This window comes from Argopecten irradians, chromosome 8 (genome assembly GCF_041381155.1).
Source record: "Argopecten irradians isolate NY chromosome 8, Ai_NY, whole genome shotgun sequence".
In the NCBI taxonomy this organism is placed as follows: Eukaryota; Metazoa; Mollusca; class Bivalvia; order Pectinida; family Pectinidae; genus Argopecten; species Argopecten irradians.
This window is the reverse complement of record NC_091141.1, coordinates 1525882-1543096: the sequence shown is the minus strand read 5'-3', so window position 1 is coordinate 1543096 and position 17215 is coordinate 1525882. Positions and strand designations below refer to the sequence as shown.

At 36.3% G+C, this 17215-nt stretch overlaps 1 pseudogene; it reads right to left on the bottom strand.

The window, feature by feature from the left end:
- Positions 1-1312: 1312 nt before the first annotated feature.
- Positions 1313-16341, bottom strand: LOC138329064 (cytochrome P450 3A5-like; annotated as a pseudogene).
- Positions 16342-17215: the final 874 nt, after the last annotated feature.

The following is a 17215-nucleotide window of genomic DNA, read 5'->3' as shown; positions in this document are numbered from 1 at the left end:
TTACTGAGGATGTAGCTTTATATCAGTAAATGATGTATTTCTGACACTGGGTTACCGAGAATGTAAATGTAGCATTATATCAGAAAATGATTTATTTCTGACACAGAGTAACCGAAGATGTAGCATTATATCAGTAAATGATGTATTTCTGACACTGGGTTACCGAGGATGTATAATTAAATCAGTATATGATGTATTTATGACACTGGGTTACCGATGATGTAGCATTATATCAGTAAATAAATAATGTATTTCTGACACTAGGTTGCCGATTATGTAGTCTTATATCATTAAATGATGTATTTCTGACACTGGGTTACCGAGTATGAAGCATTATATCAGTAAATGATGTATGTCTATCACAAGAATACCGAGAGGATGTAGGATTATATCAGTTAATAATGTATTTCTGACACTGGGTTACCGATGATGTAGCATTTATCAGTAAATGATGTATTTCTGACACTTGGTTAGCGAGGATGTATATTTATATTAGTAAATGATGTATTTCTATCACTTGGTAACCGAGGATGTAGCATCATATCAGTAAATTGTGTATTTCTGACACTGGGTTACCAAGGATGTAGTCTTATATCAGTAAATTATTTATTTATGACACTGGGTTACCGAGGATGTAAATGTAGCATTATATCAGAAATGATTGATTTATGACACTGGGTTACTGATAATGTAGCATTATATCAGTTAATAATGTATTTTGACACTGGGTTACCGATGGTGTATAATTTAATCAGTAAATGATGTATTTCTGACACTGGGTTACCGAGGATGTAGCATTATATCAGTAAATTATGTATTTCTGACACTGGGTTACCGAGGATGTAGACTTATATCAGTAAATGATGTATGTCTACATGTATCACTGGGTTATCGAGGATATAGCATTAAATCAGTAAATGATGTATTTCTATCACTGGATAACCGAGGATGTAGCATTATATCAGAGAACAAAATATGGGTATTTTAATAAAAAAAAATATGCAACTGTCGCGAGAATAGATAATATTCATTTACGTGAAAAACATAAATATAAGGAACAGATTTTTTTGAGGATATGAGGTTATAATGATAATTGAGCACGTGTAAATTTTATATTACATAATTTACACGTGCTCCATTATCATTATACTTTCATAACCTCAACAAAATAAAAATCTATTCCTTAAATAGGCGATAGGAGGCCATAGGATTGATATAGTGCTTCTTCTAAATAAAATACATTTTACAGTGACCGTTTCAATACATTAAGCTTGAACTAATATAGTGGTTTAAATTAAATAGAACAGTGAAAATAAATAACACATTTATTGGGGAGCAATCAAGTATCACATGTTCGATAAACAGAGCACTGATGTAGAGGCAGGACTTGAGTGAAGATATGTACCGGTACGTTCTGAATGAATAGTTCTTGTTATCATTATCGTACAGGCATGGAGGCGATTTTGAGATGTGTTTCCTATTCGTCGATTTCTTCTACCTTTAGCCACAAATGTTTCGGCTTCAAAAGTCCGGAATCGTCAATGTCTGGTGGAATCTGCAACAAAGATGTCTTTATATCAAGATTTATAAATGAAATATAACCGATAGTGCAAAGTCCTATGGAATATCAACTAATATATCAGAGCCAAACGTAAACGTAACTTACATCAGTTTTGTTGCCGACAACAAACCGGAATTTCCGAATGATATCAGCCATTGCCATTTTAGCTTCCAGCTGAGCCAATCTCATACCGATACAGCTCCGTGGGCCATATCCGAATGGTAAAAAATCCATGGGGTCGTGTTTCGCTTTTTCTGCAGGAGAAAATCTAGAAAAACACAATTAGATAGCCTAGATATACGTTAGATGAAGTTTGGTATTAAAAAGCTACATCTGTATTGAATTGATGACGGAGGTAGATTTATTGGAAACCATGCACATTCTCACAATTCGATTTACGCGAAGACATCTATAAATATTCGTTTGTCAGCTCAGAAGAAAAATTCTCAATTGTGTGAGGTATTATAAAATATGTATTTTCTTAACAAAATGTTAAGTCATCCAATTTTCTTAGTAATTGACATTAATTATAATAATTTCTTAGCAAAATATTACCTGTTTGGGTTGAACACATCTGGATTTTCCCAGACATCCGGATCATGATGCAATGCATATGCCGGTACAGTCACAGCCATGCCTGCGGGTATGGTGATGTCCTTTACTTTTGTAGTTTTTACACACATTCTTTCAAACCTGGATTATATTTTAATAAATTCAGAATCAATATAACTGATACCGCATTGTGCGATACACAAATATTTGAAATTGTACGTATCACAGGGTAAGGTTGTTAAAATATTTATCGAAATGTTAAGTATTTTTCTCAAAACAACCCAAACAAAAACAGAAACTTACCTCATCAACGGCGTGTACATTCTAAGTGTTTCGTTTATACACATATCCAGGTACTGTAGCTTCTGAACATTCTCGTAGTCGACATTTTCCTTTAGAAAAATATTTGTTATTTTTAATGTTCGTCAGATTGATATGATGTATTTTGTTAAGAAACCTACATGTTTTACTCAGATATTTTTTGGAGGAGTTTCGCAAAACCCAGACATGTTTTTGTTTTAATTTTATGTAAATGTCATTTTGGGATTGAATTTATTTTGTTATTTACTTCGTTACTGTTCTTATACAGGGTTTGTTATGCTATGTTAATGTGTATGCTAAAAATTGGATAGATATGCTGTATGATATTTTATCATATGTTTACCACTGATATCAGCCCTTTTGTAATATAAAAAACGAAAAATCTCAAAATACCATATGTTGATATTAGCCCGGGTGATGCCACCCAATGAAAGTGATATTATATCACCTCTCAATTTTCGGATTTTGTTTTTCTCGCTGATTTTTCTTGTGTACAAAACAACCAATTTTAACGTAAATATTTATTACTAAGTTTGAACACTGAAAGATGTCAGTCGACGATGGCGTCATTGAAGTAAAATTAAGAAAGGGAAATGACTTGCCAACTTTTATTAGCAGAAATTAAACTCAATTAACTACTTTAACATGAATGTATTAGTCATTCCTGCCATGTAATTAAGCAAAAAAAAAAGGAATTCTGCATTTACATTTACCCTGTTACTCATTTAAAAGATTTAAAAAAACTTAAATTTACATTTTTTTCGTTATATAGTCAATGATGTGATTTATTTTGTTTTGATTCAAATATAATTCACGGAAACAGTAATTAATCTAATAATATCAATATTTCAGTACATGATCGTCCGGACATCTTATTCTTGAAAAAAATGAAAAAAGAATATCACCATACAAATTTGTGAGTTTCTCTGTCCAGGGTAAGGGGAATTTTGAATATTTCAGCAATTCGCTTTGATAATTCACTGATCAATATACAGGACCTACGATATCAATATAAGACAACCTACCGATCCAATCTCTTTCTCAATTTCCATTCGTAACTTGTCCTGGCAGTCTGGATTCAGAGCGAGGTTGTAAGCAAACATTGTTAGGGTGACAGACGTAGTTTCGTATCCCGCAGCGAAGAATAATTCAGCATTGCCCAATATTCCAACAAATGGTATACCTTAAAACGAAATGCATATAATTGTGTTAATAATAGGCGATAGCTGATAATATAACTCCTCCAAAGAATGAAACATGATTGAAATAGTCGAACATTACATAAATCCTTGGTTACACAATGCTTCCCATAATCGTTTTTGGAGGTAATATCTTGCCAGTAGCATATGGTGTACATAGAGAATACAGGGTTAGTATTTTACAATACAAGGTTTATTTTGGTGCAAGACTTAGGAAAGCCGAGATGTCGAGCACCAAAATAAAACTTGCATTGTAAGATACTAACTGTGTATTCTGTTTATCCTGCAACCATTATGACATTCAGAACGAAAGCAAATTGACAGTTATTTACTTGGTTTCGCTCGAAGCGAGACGGTTCTTTAATGCGGAGGTAAAGATTTATTTATTAAACCGAATGAGAGAGTACTCCTTTTTACTGCCGTGGGAAATAAATAAGCGCATTCTTTAACAGTATCCGCAATTCTATTCAATGTGATATATCACTGAAACAAAATGAAAATACTAAAAAAAACCAATAAATAACAATTAAAGAATTACTTTACAATACATACCTTTGCCATGAGCCAAGAAAAGGACAAGTTCTGGTTCACGTAAAAAATATCCGACAGATATGGAACAAATCAACGTGATCGTATTGACGGATAAAGCATTTTGTATTGACGGATAAAGCACAAGTTTATCCGGCAGTAGTTATCGGTTAGTATGTGGGACAGTTGCAGGATAAAAGTTAATACATTTGTTAATATAAATTACACTGTCGTTATACAGGAGCTTCACGTCAAAGAATATCTGAGTAAACATTCTCATAAAAATATGTCATTATGAATTATAAACAATTTACTTATTGCTACTGTTATGTATTTGCTGTTATGTATTTACCTAAATGATAAATCAATACTCCGGACCTTACTGGTTCTTGATATTAGTCACGCCTCGCGCATGAATATAGTCATGTCACTGGTGTAATAAAGTAGTTCGACAACATGTACTCAATGTGTGTATTGATATGTGAAGCTGGGCGACATCCGTCCCGGATTCCGTATTACAAAAGGTTTCAACTTCTAAATCATCGTTAACCGTGTTAACACAAAATGTCTTTACGCATGCGAGTTTGATGTTCAAGGAAAGTCTACCTGGCTGTTTAGGGTGCTGTGTATTACTGTCGTCTGACGGGTGTTTGTTCTCCTGAGAATCTACCATCAGCTGCAGGAAATCTGCACGACCTACCTAAAATATAAAACCTAAATGTAGATGTAAGAACGTCCCTATACATTTATGTTTGACTTTTGTAAAAAGTGCGAGTGAATGAATTACGGATACTATTAGTTACACAGTTTGTTAGTGAACTGATACGGATACTAATAGTTACACAGTTTGTTAGTGAACTGACACGGATACTATTAGTTACACAGTTTGTTAGTGAACTGATACGGATACTATTAGTTACACAGTTTGTTAGTGAACTGACACGGATACTATTAGTTACACAGTTTGTTAGTGAACTGATACGGATACTATTCGTTACACAGTTTGTTAGTGAACTGATACGGATACTATTCGTTACACAGTTTGTTAGTGAACTGATACGGATACTATGAGTTACACAGTTCGTTAGTGGACTGACACGGATACTATTAGTTACACAGTTTGTTAGTGAACTGATACGGATACTATTCGTTACACAGTTTGTTAGTGAACTGATACGGATACTATTAGTTACACAGTTTGTTAGTGAACTGACACGGATAATATTAGTTACACAGTTTGTTAGTGAACTGATACGGATACTATTCGTTACACAGTTTGTTAGTGAACTGATACGGATACTATTCGTTACACAGTTTGTTAGTGAACTGATACGGATACTATGAGTTACACAGTTCGTTAGTGGACTGACACGGATACTATTAGTTACACAGTTTGTTAGTGAACTGATACGGATACTATTAGTTACACAGTTCGTTAGTGGACTGACACGGATACTATTCGTTACACAGTTTGTTAGTGAACTAATACGGATACTATTAGTTACACAGTTCGTTAGTGAACTAATACGGAAAATATTGGATCTAAAATAAACTTGTATCGGGCGAGGCGAAGCCGAGCCTGATGCATGGTTATTTTAGACCCAATATTTTTTCCTTATTAGGTCACTAACAAACTGTAACGAATTTATCCCGTCCAAGACCCTTTCAATGAAGTAATTGCAAAATGCATTATGTACTGAGTATGGAAACCAAAACGACTCAAAACTTAAAACAATTTTCACCTCACTGAAGACTCGAATGCGCTGTCATGGTCCATTTCTGTTAAATAATCCTAAATAATTGTTACCGATTTCGGTTTGCTTTGAAAATGGTCATTAGCGCTATCATTCAAACATTTTGTCTCTTTGAGTGCCGTCGTCGTGAAGCGTTAACGTAATCGCCATCTTGTTGCTAATGACGTTAAAAACAAAGAACTATTATCTGATACGACTATATCTTGGATATCACGTGATGTCATAGGAATAGGAATACAACATTCATGTCTAAGGCGGGATAAGGAATAATATCTTGTGAAAATAAGCCTTATCCGAGTTGACTATAATTTTGGTATTAGGCTCTGTTAATGCTACATACCTTTCTGGTAATGTCACGTGTAACATAAATACGGTCCATGCAAAATTTACATCTTGCATAATGGCATCAATAGGGGAAATGATAATCGCTGTCTTATCAATTACATCGAGGAACACAAGTTCTAATGTTTTTAATATGCAATAACAGATGCAATGTAAAAAGGTAGAGAAATGTTCAATAATATGATCGCCGTTACCTCTTTACTCTGTCTCCTTACTCTCCTCTAACAGCTGTGTGGTGAGTTTCCGGAAGTACGTCATACTGTCCTTCGGGTAAAAACAAGCTCCCATTTGCTTAAACAATGGCTTTAATGACGGAAACAGCACTGTAATTTAAACCTGATTACTGTTAGTGTTTGTGTGCATATTTCTGTGTGTGTATTTCTGTGTGTGTATTTCTGTGTGCGTATTTCTGTAAGCGTGTTCTTGTTTGTGTATTTCTGTTTACGTATTTTTGTGTGCGTATGCTTGTGTGCGTATTTCTGTGTGTGTATTTCTGTGTGCGTGTTCTTGTTTGCGTATTTCTGTGTGCGTATTTCTGTGTGTGTATTCTTGTGTGTGTATTTCTATGTGCATATTTCTGTGTGTGTATTTCTGTGTGCGTGTTCTTGTTTGCGTATTTCTGTGTGCGTATTTCTGTGTGTGTATTCTTGTGTGTGTATTTCTATGTGCATATTTCTGTGTGCGTATTTCTGTGTGTTTATTCTTGCCTATTTTGTGGGAGATCGCAAATCGCAAAAAGTAAGCAAAGCATAGACACATTAAAACAGCCGGAGTCTAAATCGCAAAATGAAATCGGCGAGAATCAAATTTTAGGCATGAAACGGGAAATTAAGTGGGTGTATGAAAGGTTTATTTCAATACACAAATCAGTGATAGTCAGGTGATTAAGATGATTAAATGAATCTTTTTTCTAACTAACGGCGGTGACAACAAATCATCACAACCCGAGGGGTAATTCATGAACGTCCAACCCTAGGGTTGTCGAGGGTTGGACATTCAGGAATTGCCCCGAGGTTTGTTATTTCATTGCCAAACCCTAATAGGTAGGGAACGATTCTTTTTCTCCCATACTGTATACAAAAGAAGAAGATGACATAGTTACCGGAAAAGAAACAATTTCACCGTGACATGAGCATGATTCCGGTTTCTTCGACTCCACGCAAATATTGATGACGTCATCGACAATGCACACTACGGTTATACCGTATGAAGTCAAGACATCACGTAACATTGTATTCGGGTGAAAAGGTTTGCGATCGCAATCTGTCATACCCTATACGGGGTTCAGTCCTTTACTTTTGGATTGAGAGTTTGACACCTATGTGGGGTGTAACCAAGTCCTACGTGTAATTAGAATGGAGGTTATTCTGGAGGTTGTTCCAATTTACCAAACATGGTAATTCCTTAACTGAGAGGTAAATAAATACATCTTGATATATTTGAAAAGAACTCTAGTTCGTTATCTTAAACCGTCGTAAACCATCAAAAAGTACTTGTAACAACCTAAAGAAATCGTCGTCAATGCATTCTGTCTGACAGAAATTGTATCTAAGAAATGTTTTTTAAAAAAGAGATAAAGTTTTCTTACAAATTGCCAATACCCATGTTGAAGCCCAGCCGATATCGAGCATCTTTTTAGCATGAGATACAAAAAGATCGTTTGTGTTACCTTGGGAGTCCACGTGGATACCAAAGGCCGTGGAGCTAATGACGTCCATGGTGTATCCCCCAAACAACCTGTCGGATGAATGAACATCTATTGTTTTATGGTATGTGATTACCTAAAATATATTACAAGGACATTCTCGTATTGGTGATATTGGGGTTTTTATTGTTTATAAACATACCATCATACCTTACTCAAATGATTTCGGTTAATATGTAAACAACATACTTCGGAGAATTTTCAAATCTTTCTTAACATTATTCGTAAAATATTTATTGAATATATCGTTACCAGTCAAATCTATCGTTCTACAGAACTTTTGAGACATACCTTTTCATTTCTACCTGGCCACCCTCCCCGTCCTTCATGGCATCCCGACATGTTTTTATCAAGGTATCGCACGCTTCCTGAATTAGCGGTACCATCTTAAATGATAAAACGAGCATTTTATTCGTTTCTTATTAAAAAAAAACATATAAATAACTAAAATGTATGGATTTGTACCGGATGATTGTTCACATTTACGTGGGTATACACGATAATAGATAGGAATGCTTGGGTCGGTACATCTATCACAAACTTATAACAAATGTAAGAAGATCCTAGTAATCTTTTTTTTTTTTTAATTAAATGATTGGTGTATTACAAACGTGTACGAAAATCAAAAACAAACAATAAACTTCTGTATTGTAATTAAAGTGGATGAAACATCACACGCGCATACCCTCCGTAGTTATCCCAGATGAAAATCGCAGGAGTAATAACACTTCTATCACCCCCCCCCCCCATCCCCTTGCTTTCCAATAGCTTTTCCCTTTCCATTGCAAACAGCTGTATTCCAAATCACCGTTGAAACCATCAATTAACTTGAATAAGAAAATAGTAATTAGATTAAGTGCTAAATCATAATAGAAATCGGCATCTTTATGTAATAACTGATAAATACTATGGCATTTAAAAAGACTTGTTTGTGTGTCATACACAAGTTTCAATCGTACTCTCATCATAAACTACTTCGCAGTTTATTTAAAAGTACACTCAAATTTTGTGTTATCTCTCCATAAAAATGTATTCAGATTAATCCTTATGATTCAATTACTAAAGATAATTTATTCCAAATTCCTAGTTTATTTTTAATATATATATATATATATATATATATATATATTTAATTTGGAAAATGTTATACATTGTACCTTCCTAATTGTAGAGTTCTCTCTTTCTCGCTGGTTTGTTTATGTTTAAATTGACACTGTTTATACTTTATTAACACAGATGTCACAAAACTGTGAAGTCAGAACGCTGAAATACCACAGCCAGCGATGCATTGGTTTATAAAATCTAATATGAAATCATCTCGTTTAAAACCATATATATGTAGACAAAATACAAAAGAAGTATCAATACACACCAGCCTATCTGTGAAGTTGTGAAACTGTTTCACCAGGATTTCTCTCAACATCTCCTTGTCAGCTACCACTAGGTTTGTACCAACCATGTTGTAATGACTGAGATAGTAACGTAAAATTAAGTGTAATGTTTTGTAATACAGCTTATAATAATTGACTAGAAATGTTGTGTTATTTATTGAATATTCTCAGTCATTGTTTATTAAAGAGGTTCTTTCGTGTTATTAAGAAGGCCATAGCGCAGTTATAGTATTAATAAAATATGGGATTTTTAATGCACCATACCCAAAAACCTTCCCGTATTTTCGGATTCCATTTCGGTCGAAAGCACGCATACCCTAAAGAATAAGATAAAGCAATTAATACAAATATATTGTCGTATTGCGCATTGTCACTTTTACCTTGGAGCACTGTCGCACGAAGCATTGTCGCCAGTCGCGACCCCGTCATGCTGCAATGCGACAATTTCAAGCAAAGAGCGACAATGTGACAGTGCTCCAAAAGAAGACCGACAAAGGGCCAAGTAATGAGCGAAAATGCGACAATGTAACCGTGCGGCAATGCACCATGCGACAAACATAGTCTCACATTGTGGCATGGCGAATTGTCGCATTGTCGCCGAAATCAGCCGCCATACTAACGACTTGCGTACATTATTATGAGTATATTTACCCATATACAGAGAAAGCAGCATATATTTATGACCAAACGGGAAAGCATTTTGAGTGCAAATGTACATTTATGACCAAGACACTCACAGAATCGTTCAATATATATTTGTACATATTTGTATGATATAAGATTTACTATCTTTAAACTCGAAAATATGATAACTGCATTACATCATAAATAATGATTGTTCCCCTTCAAATACATATCCGTATACGTATGCGTATAAATATACCGCTTATTAGACAGCTCACCATTTTGCATGACACTGAGTACGGACACCGACACCGACACCGACACCGACACGGACTTCCGAAATTTGGAGGCCGTCACGAAATGTAAAAAAGGCAAAATTGTAATAAATACGTTATAAATAGAATATATACTTGTCGTGTCGTACCTTTGAAAGACAAAAATTATTGCTAAAAGTAGTTTAAATCTAAGCGGTATTCAATTGCGAAATGATTGTCCTTCATTTTATAATGTCAGGTTATACTGACAAATTTATCAATTATTTAATGACTTATCCGGAACTAAAAGAAATGATTGAACACATAACACATTATACACATTTACTTGTTCATTTCCTTATAATTTAATTTCATATGTTACACTCATTTCTATTGGTTAGAACATGGAGATTATTTTTCCATTGACCGAAAGAATTGTACGTCAAGTTTTGTGACGTCATAATTCAGAACACTTTTGCGATGAATTTTAAAAGCGGCAGAGTCATTGGCCAAACTGAATTGTTATATGACTGTGAGTTTTGTCGTTTTCTGATTGGTCTTGAACAGGTCTTTACAAATTGCAATGTCAACCTGAGACTGATGAACACCTGTTCAGAGGTTGACATTGCAAATCCGGTAACCTGGCTATAAATAGACACAGGGAATTCCCTGTCTCTTTCACATTTTTGACCAATCCAAACAAAGCATTACCGATCATCGAACAATAGCCATCATAGCAGACAACAGTTACGAAGGAGAAGAAAAGATATTTTAACACATTTTAAATGTAGCTATATGTTCGAAAGTTCTATTGTGAAGAAGTACAGCAGAAGTACTAAAAGTACCTACTGAGGATACGTAGATGAAAAGTTTCTTTTTTTTTCGTTTGTTTAGTCATTGCGCTGTCCTTGCTTCAAAATTGTTCCAAGTAGCAAACCTTGTTTCATTGTATCGTTTCAAATAACAAAACAATTATTGACATTTTGTAGGTTAATACGAGGAATTGTTAAACCTTAGAAAGGTGATATTTCCCTCGTCCTTCGGCCTCGGGGAATATTACCTTTCTCAGGTTTAACAATTCTTCGTATTAACCTACAAACAGTCAATATTTGTGTAGTATTGCATAAGATAGGAATGAGCCATAACTCGATATTTAATTGTTAAAAGTAAGTAAAATCTCTGAAATGTATGCCTTATTAGTACCTGATTGAGTTATCTGAAATAAATTATAACCATTATTCTATTCTATGTACATATATGTTCGGATAAACATAGAATGAACATGTAAAGTAAGGCGAGTTTAATTTGTTAAATTTGTTTTTTGAGACAACCCCCAAATTTTGGAAGCCGTGTCGTAGTCGGTGTCCGTTATCCGTGTAGGGCAAAATGGGAGATGGCTATTGTAAATAGCCCTTTTAACGACAATAGACAGTGTAGCATGATTTTCATGGTCACAATTAAGGATATGATTACAAGGCAAGATGCCTGCGCGTAACTATCCAACACGATTTAAAAATTGGATTCTCACATTAACAACATATCCACTATTTATCAGCATGATTTTCGGTACAATGAAAAAACGGTCGATCACTAGGTAGATGTAGATGTTATATTTTTTTGTCATTATTCTTATATGCATACAGTAGATCACGTTATTTCAAAATAATTAAAAGTCAAGTATTTATATCACCTGAGAGACCAAGGCTGGTAAATTTCCCAGAATTGGAAGAGGCATTGGACCTGGTATCCCCATCAGTTTGAACGTCAGGAATGATCGACTCATCAATCAAGAAATTGATAAATTCTGTACATCAATTCACAGCAGAAATGAGTTTAGAATTTGGTTTATTAGTATGGCTGGTATAACAAAAATGTCTGAAAACTAAATGCGAATATATAATAAGCATTACCAGATTGAACATTGAGAAGTTACCAATGCCCAGTCAATACCAATGCCCAGTCAATACCAATGCCCAGTCAATACCAATACCCAGTCAATACCAATACCCAGTCAATACCAATACCCAGTCAATACCAATGCCCAGTCAATACCAATACCCAGTCAATACCAATGCCCAGTCAATACCAATGCCCAGTCAATACCAATGCCCAGTCAATACCAATGCCCAGTCAATACCAATGCCCAGTCAATACCAATGCCCAGTCAATACCAATGCCCAGTCAATACCAATACCCAGTCAATACCAATGCCCAGTCAATACCAATACCCAGTCAATACCAATGCCCAGTCAATACCAATACCCAGTCAATACCAATGCCCAGTCAATACCAATGCCCAGTCAATACCAATGCCCAGTCAATTACCAATGCCCAGTCAATACCAATGCCCAGTCAATACCAATGCCCAGTCAATACCAATGCCCAGTCAATACCAATGCCCAGTCAATACCAATACCCAGTCAATACCAATACCCAGTCAATACCAATACCCAGTCAATACCAATACCCAGTCAATACCAATGCCCAGTCAATACCAATACCCAGTCAATACCAATGCCCAGTCAATACCAATGCCCAGTCAATACCAATGCTCGGTCACTACCAATGCCCAGTCAATACCAATGCCCAGTCAATACCAATGATCGGTCAATACCAATGCCCAGTCAATACCAATGCCCAGTCAATACCAATGCCCAGTCAATACCAATACCCAGTCAATACCAATGCCCAGTCAATACCAATGCCCAGTCAATACCAATGCGTCAATACCAAATGCAGTCAATACCAATGCCCAGTCAATACCAATGCCGAGTCAATACCAATGATCGGTCACTACCAATGCCCAGTCAATACCAATGCCCAGTCAATACCAATGCTCGGTCAATACCAATGCCCAGTCAATACCAATGCCCAGTCAATACCAATACCCAGTCAATACCAATACCCAGTCAATACCAATGATCAGTCAATACCAATGCCCAGTCAATACCAATGCCCAGTCAATACCAATGCCCAGTCAATACCAATGCCCGGTCAATACCAATGCCCAGTCAATACCAATGCCCAGTCAATACCAATGCCCAGTCAATACCAATGCCCAGTCAATACCAATGCCCAGTCAATACCAATGCCCAGTCAATACCAATGATCGGTCAATACCAATGCCCAGTCAATACCAATGCCCAGTCAATACCAATGCTCGGTCAATACCAATGCCCAGTCAATACCAATGCCCAGTCAATACCAATGCCCGGTCAATACCAATGCTTGGTCAATACCAATGCTTGGTCAATACCAATGCCCAGTCAATACCAATGATCGGTCAATACCAATGCATCCAGTCAATACCAATGCCCAGTCAATACCAATGACGTCAATACCAATGCCCAGTCAATACAATGCCCAGTCAATACAAATGCCGAGTCAATACCAATGATCGGTCACTACTAATACCAATGCCCAGTCAATACCAATGCCCAGTCAATACCAATGCTCGGTCAATACCAATACCCAGTCAATACCAATACCCATACCCAGTCAATACCAATACCCAGTCAATACCAATACCCAGTCAATACCAATGCCCAGTCAATACCAATGATCGGTCAATACCAATGCTCGGTCAATACCAATGCCCAGTCAATACCAATGCCCAGTCAATACCAATGCCCAGTCAATACCAATGCCCAGTCAATACAATGCCACCAATACCCTGTCAATACCAATACCCAGTCAATACCAATACCCAGTCAATACCAATACCCAGTCAATACCAATGATCGGTCAATACCAATGCTCGGTCAATACCAATACCCAGTCAATACCAATGCCCAGTCAATACCAATGATCGGTCAATACCAATGCTCGGTCAATACCAATACCCAGTCAATACCAATGCCCAGTCAATACCAATGATCGGTCAATACCAATGCTCGGTCACTAACAATGCCCAGTCAATACAAATGCCCAGTCAATACCAATGATCAGTCAATACCAATGCCCAGTCAATACCAATGCTCGGTCACTACCAATGCTCGGTCATTACCAATGCTCGGTCACTACCAATGCCCAGTCAATACCAATACCCAGTCAATACCAATGCTCGGTCACTAACGATGCCCAGTCAATACCAATTTTCGGTCAATATCAACACTCGTTCACTACCAATACTCGGCTGCTACAAATACTTGGTCACCACCAATGTTAGGTCACTATCAATGGCCGGTCACTATCAATGGCCGGTCACTATCAATGTTAGGTCACTACCAATGTTAGGTCACTACCAATGTTAGGTCACTACCAATGGCCGGTCACTTCCAATGGCCGGTCACTACCAATGGCCGGTCACTACCAATGCTAGATCACTACCAATGTTAGGTCACTACCAATGCTAGGTCACTACCAATGGCTGGTCACTACCAATGGCCAGTCACTACCAATGCTCGAATCACTACCAATGCTAGGTCACTAACAATACTAGGTCATTATCAATGCTTGGACCAATACCAATGCTTGATCAACAAGCACATTATTGTTATTATACAAGAGTGCAATGATTTCAGTTGGCAGTTTTGGCAGGATAGATGCCCACTGAGCAATGGCAATAGAGGGAGTTAGCATGTTGGATTTGTCTTTACTAATTGACATTCATCCCCCATAATTGAATTCAGTCCTGTGACTGATAACAATGTTATAATAAAATCGCAATAAATTCTGCATCTTTAATAAATAAACAATTCATAATCGTGTTTGGCGAAACAGCCATTTTAACAGCAAATTCCGTGGTCGCTGGCACGACAACTTGTGATGTCACAATGATGATGACATTACAAGAAGATGGCAGTCCATGCACCGAACAACGCCAACTCCATTTGTTAAGATTACCGAGCACTTGAGGTTGCGGTGAAAAAGTAAAAAGATATTCTCTCATATTTTTGAAAATCATCCGGAATTTTCTTCAAAACCATTTTTTTCGTCATTAATTTACTTTCTCTTTACTGATTTTCTAACGGGTGAACGGATTTTAATGAAATTCGTAAGAAGACAATATGATTTACAGAAAAACCAATGGTCATGGTATTATAATTATTACAAAATTTAAGTTTTCTCTCCCACCATCCTTTATTAGCTTCTTGCGTAAGGTATTCTTTTTTATCAAATTAAGATATACTGATGATCTGGCTTGTTTCATTACAGGACGTGTGACCGTGCATTGGTACTCACCACAAGTAACATTCACCACATGGGAACTTAATACTTTTCTTCTGTCACATGATTCAGTGCCAAACATAGATGCAATATGTCGTATCTTTAAATTCCCTATACAACAAGTCGATATTGCCAAGATTTCAACAAGAATACTTTAGGGATTAGGACCTTCTTTCAACGCAATGTTGATTTTGTAATTTATTAATGCTACAATGAGACTAAAACGCAGTGCTTTGTGGGTAATATAGTTCTACTAGTGTACTGCAGAATATCAAGGCAACTTTCACCGGGTGCTGTTAATGACGCTGAATATTACATAAAAATAGTCTCAATGTAGCCAATTGTATCAAATACACTTCGTTTTAATGCACATTTGAATTGTGCGATTGGCATCTTCCTTTTTAGTACACATGTGTGTCTACGATTAAATTTATGCATTCATGTGTTTTGAAATGGCAGTATCACAAAATGCATCATAGGTCTAACATGACTATAGCATATTTCAGAATAAGGGCATGCAATTGGATTGAAAGTTATATGAAAATCTTCTCCCTTTAATGTAGGAATAAGACTGGGGTGATTTTCTGATTCTGATCAAATCACGTCCTGATCGTACACGTCGATGTTGGCTTTGACGTCAACATTGTCGTGGAGGTTGGGTTGGATGCAAATGTTAAAATTGTTGCAATGTTTGTTTGATATTATTGACTAAAGCTTAACACATAGAATACTTACACTGTGTAGCACACACAGAGAATCACCAACAGCACGGCCCATACCGGTACAGCCACACTCAGGATCTCCATTTTGTCGGTACTTTGTAGTGATAGTTTCGTACGTAGCGACCTACATTTACACCTTGCTCACAGGGACTTGTAACGTAGGTTGTGAGAAAGTCTGCTGGGTATACATGTGTACTATATACTATATAAAAGGACCTTTTATATAGTATATAGTACACATGTTTACACAGCAGACTTTCTCACAACCTACGTTACAAGTCCCTGTGACCTTGCTGAAATATAGGCTTCAATGGTATGTCGCCAATATCCATCGATAGGCTTTACACCGAATAAAAGGAGGTAGCACAGAAGTGTTTAGACAGTGGTATACTACAATTCACATCACTGCAATAGACGGTCTAGATATTAGCATAATTTACTTTTTGCAGGTCATGTTGTGTCAAAAAGATACCTTCGCTTTGTAGTTTGATTTACAATTGAACGACCAGGGGTGGGTTCGTTACTGGTGGACTTAGGTCCTAAATTGAAGTCGAACCAACAAGAAAAGAGATCAGACTGACAGCCATGAGAATAATGTACATTGTGTATCTATGTGATATACAGTCCAACAGGTAGATTATTCCCGGACAGACACGTAACATAGCTGTGACTGAAGTGGGAGATATGGCTAGGTACGTGAGATTAAATGTACAGTGTACCTTAACATCAATGACGTTCGAGTGGATAATACCTTTGCTTTGATATATGTGCTATACTCTTAAAACATGATATATGTAGGGCCTATATATATATCGTCTGAATATTTCAATGAAGATGAAAAAACTCCTATATAAGAAGTATTTAAACAAGGCAAGAACAAGGGAAGTATACCTATATATCACTTCTTAGGTGTATTTGAACAAAACTTAGTTGATATAAAAAGTCTATGTATCCATCCTAACCTTAGATATTACATTGTAGTGTTAACTTGTAGATTGTTGTGTTGTTTGTTAGGTAAAATATGCATAAAAGTTGTATATTTCAGTTTGGAACTCCACATGATTCAGAACATATTTTTTGTCACAAAATAACC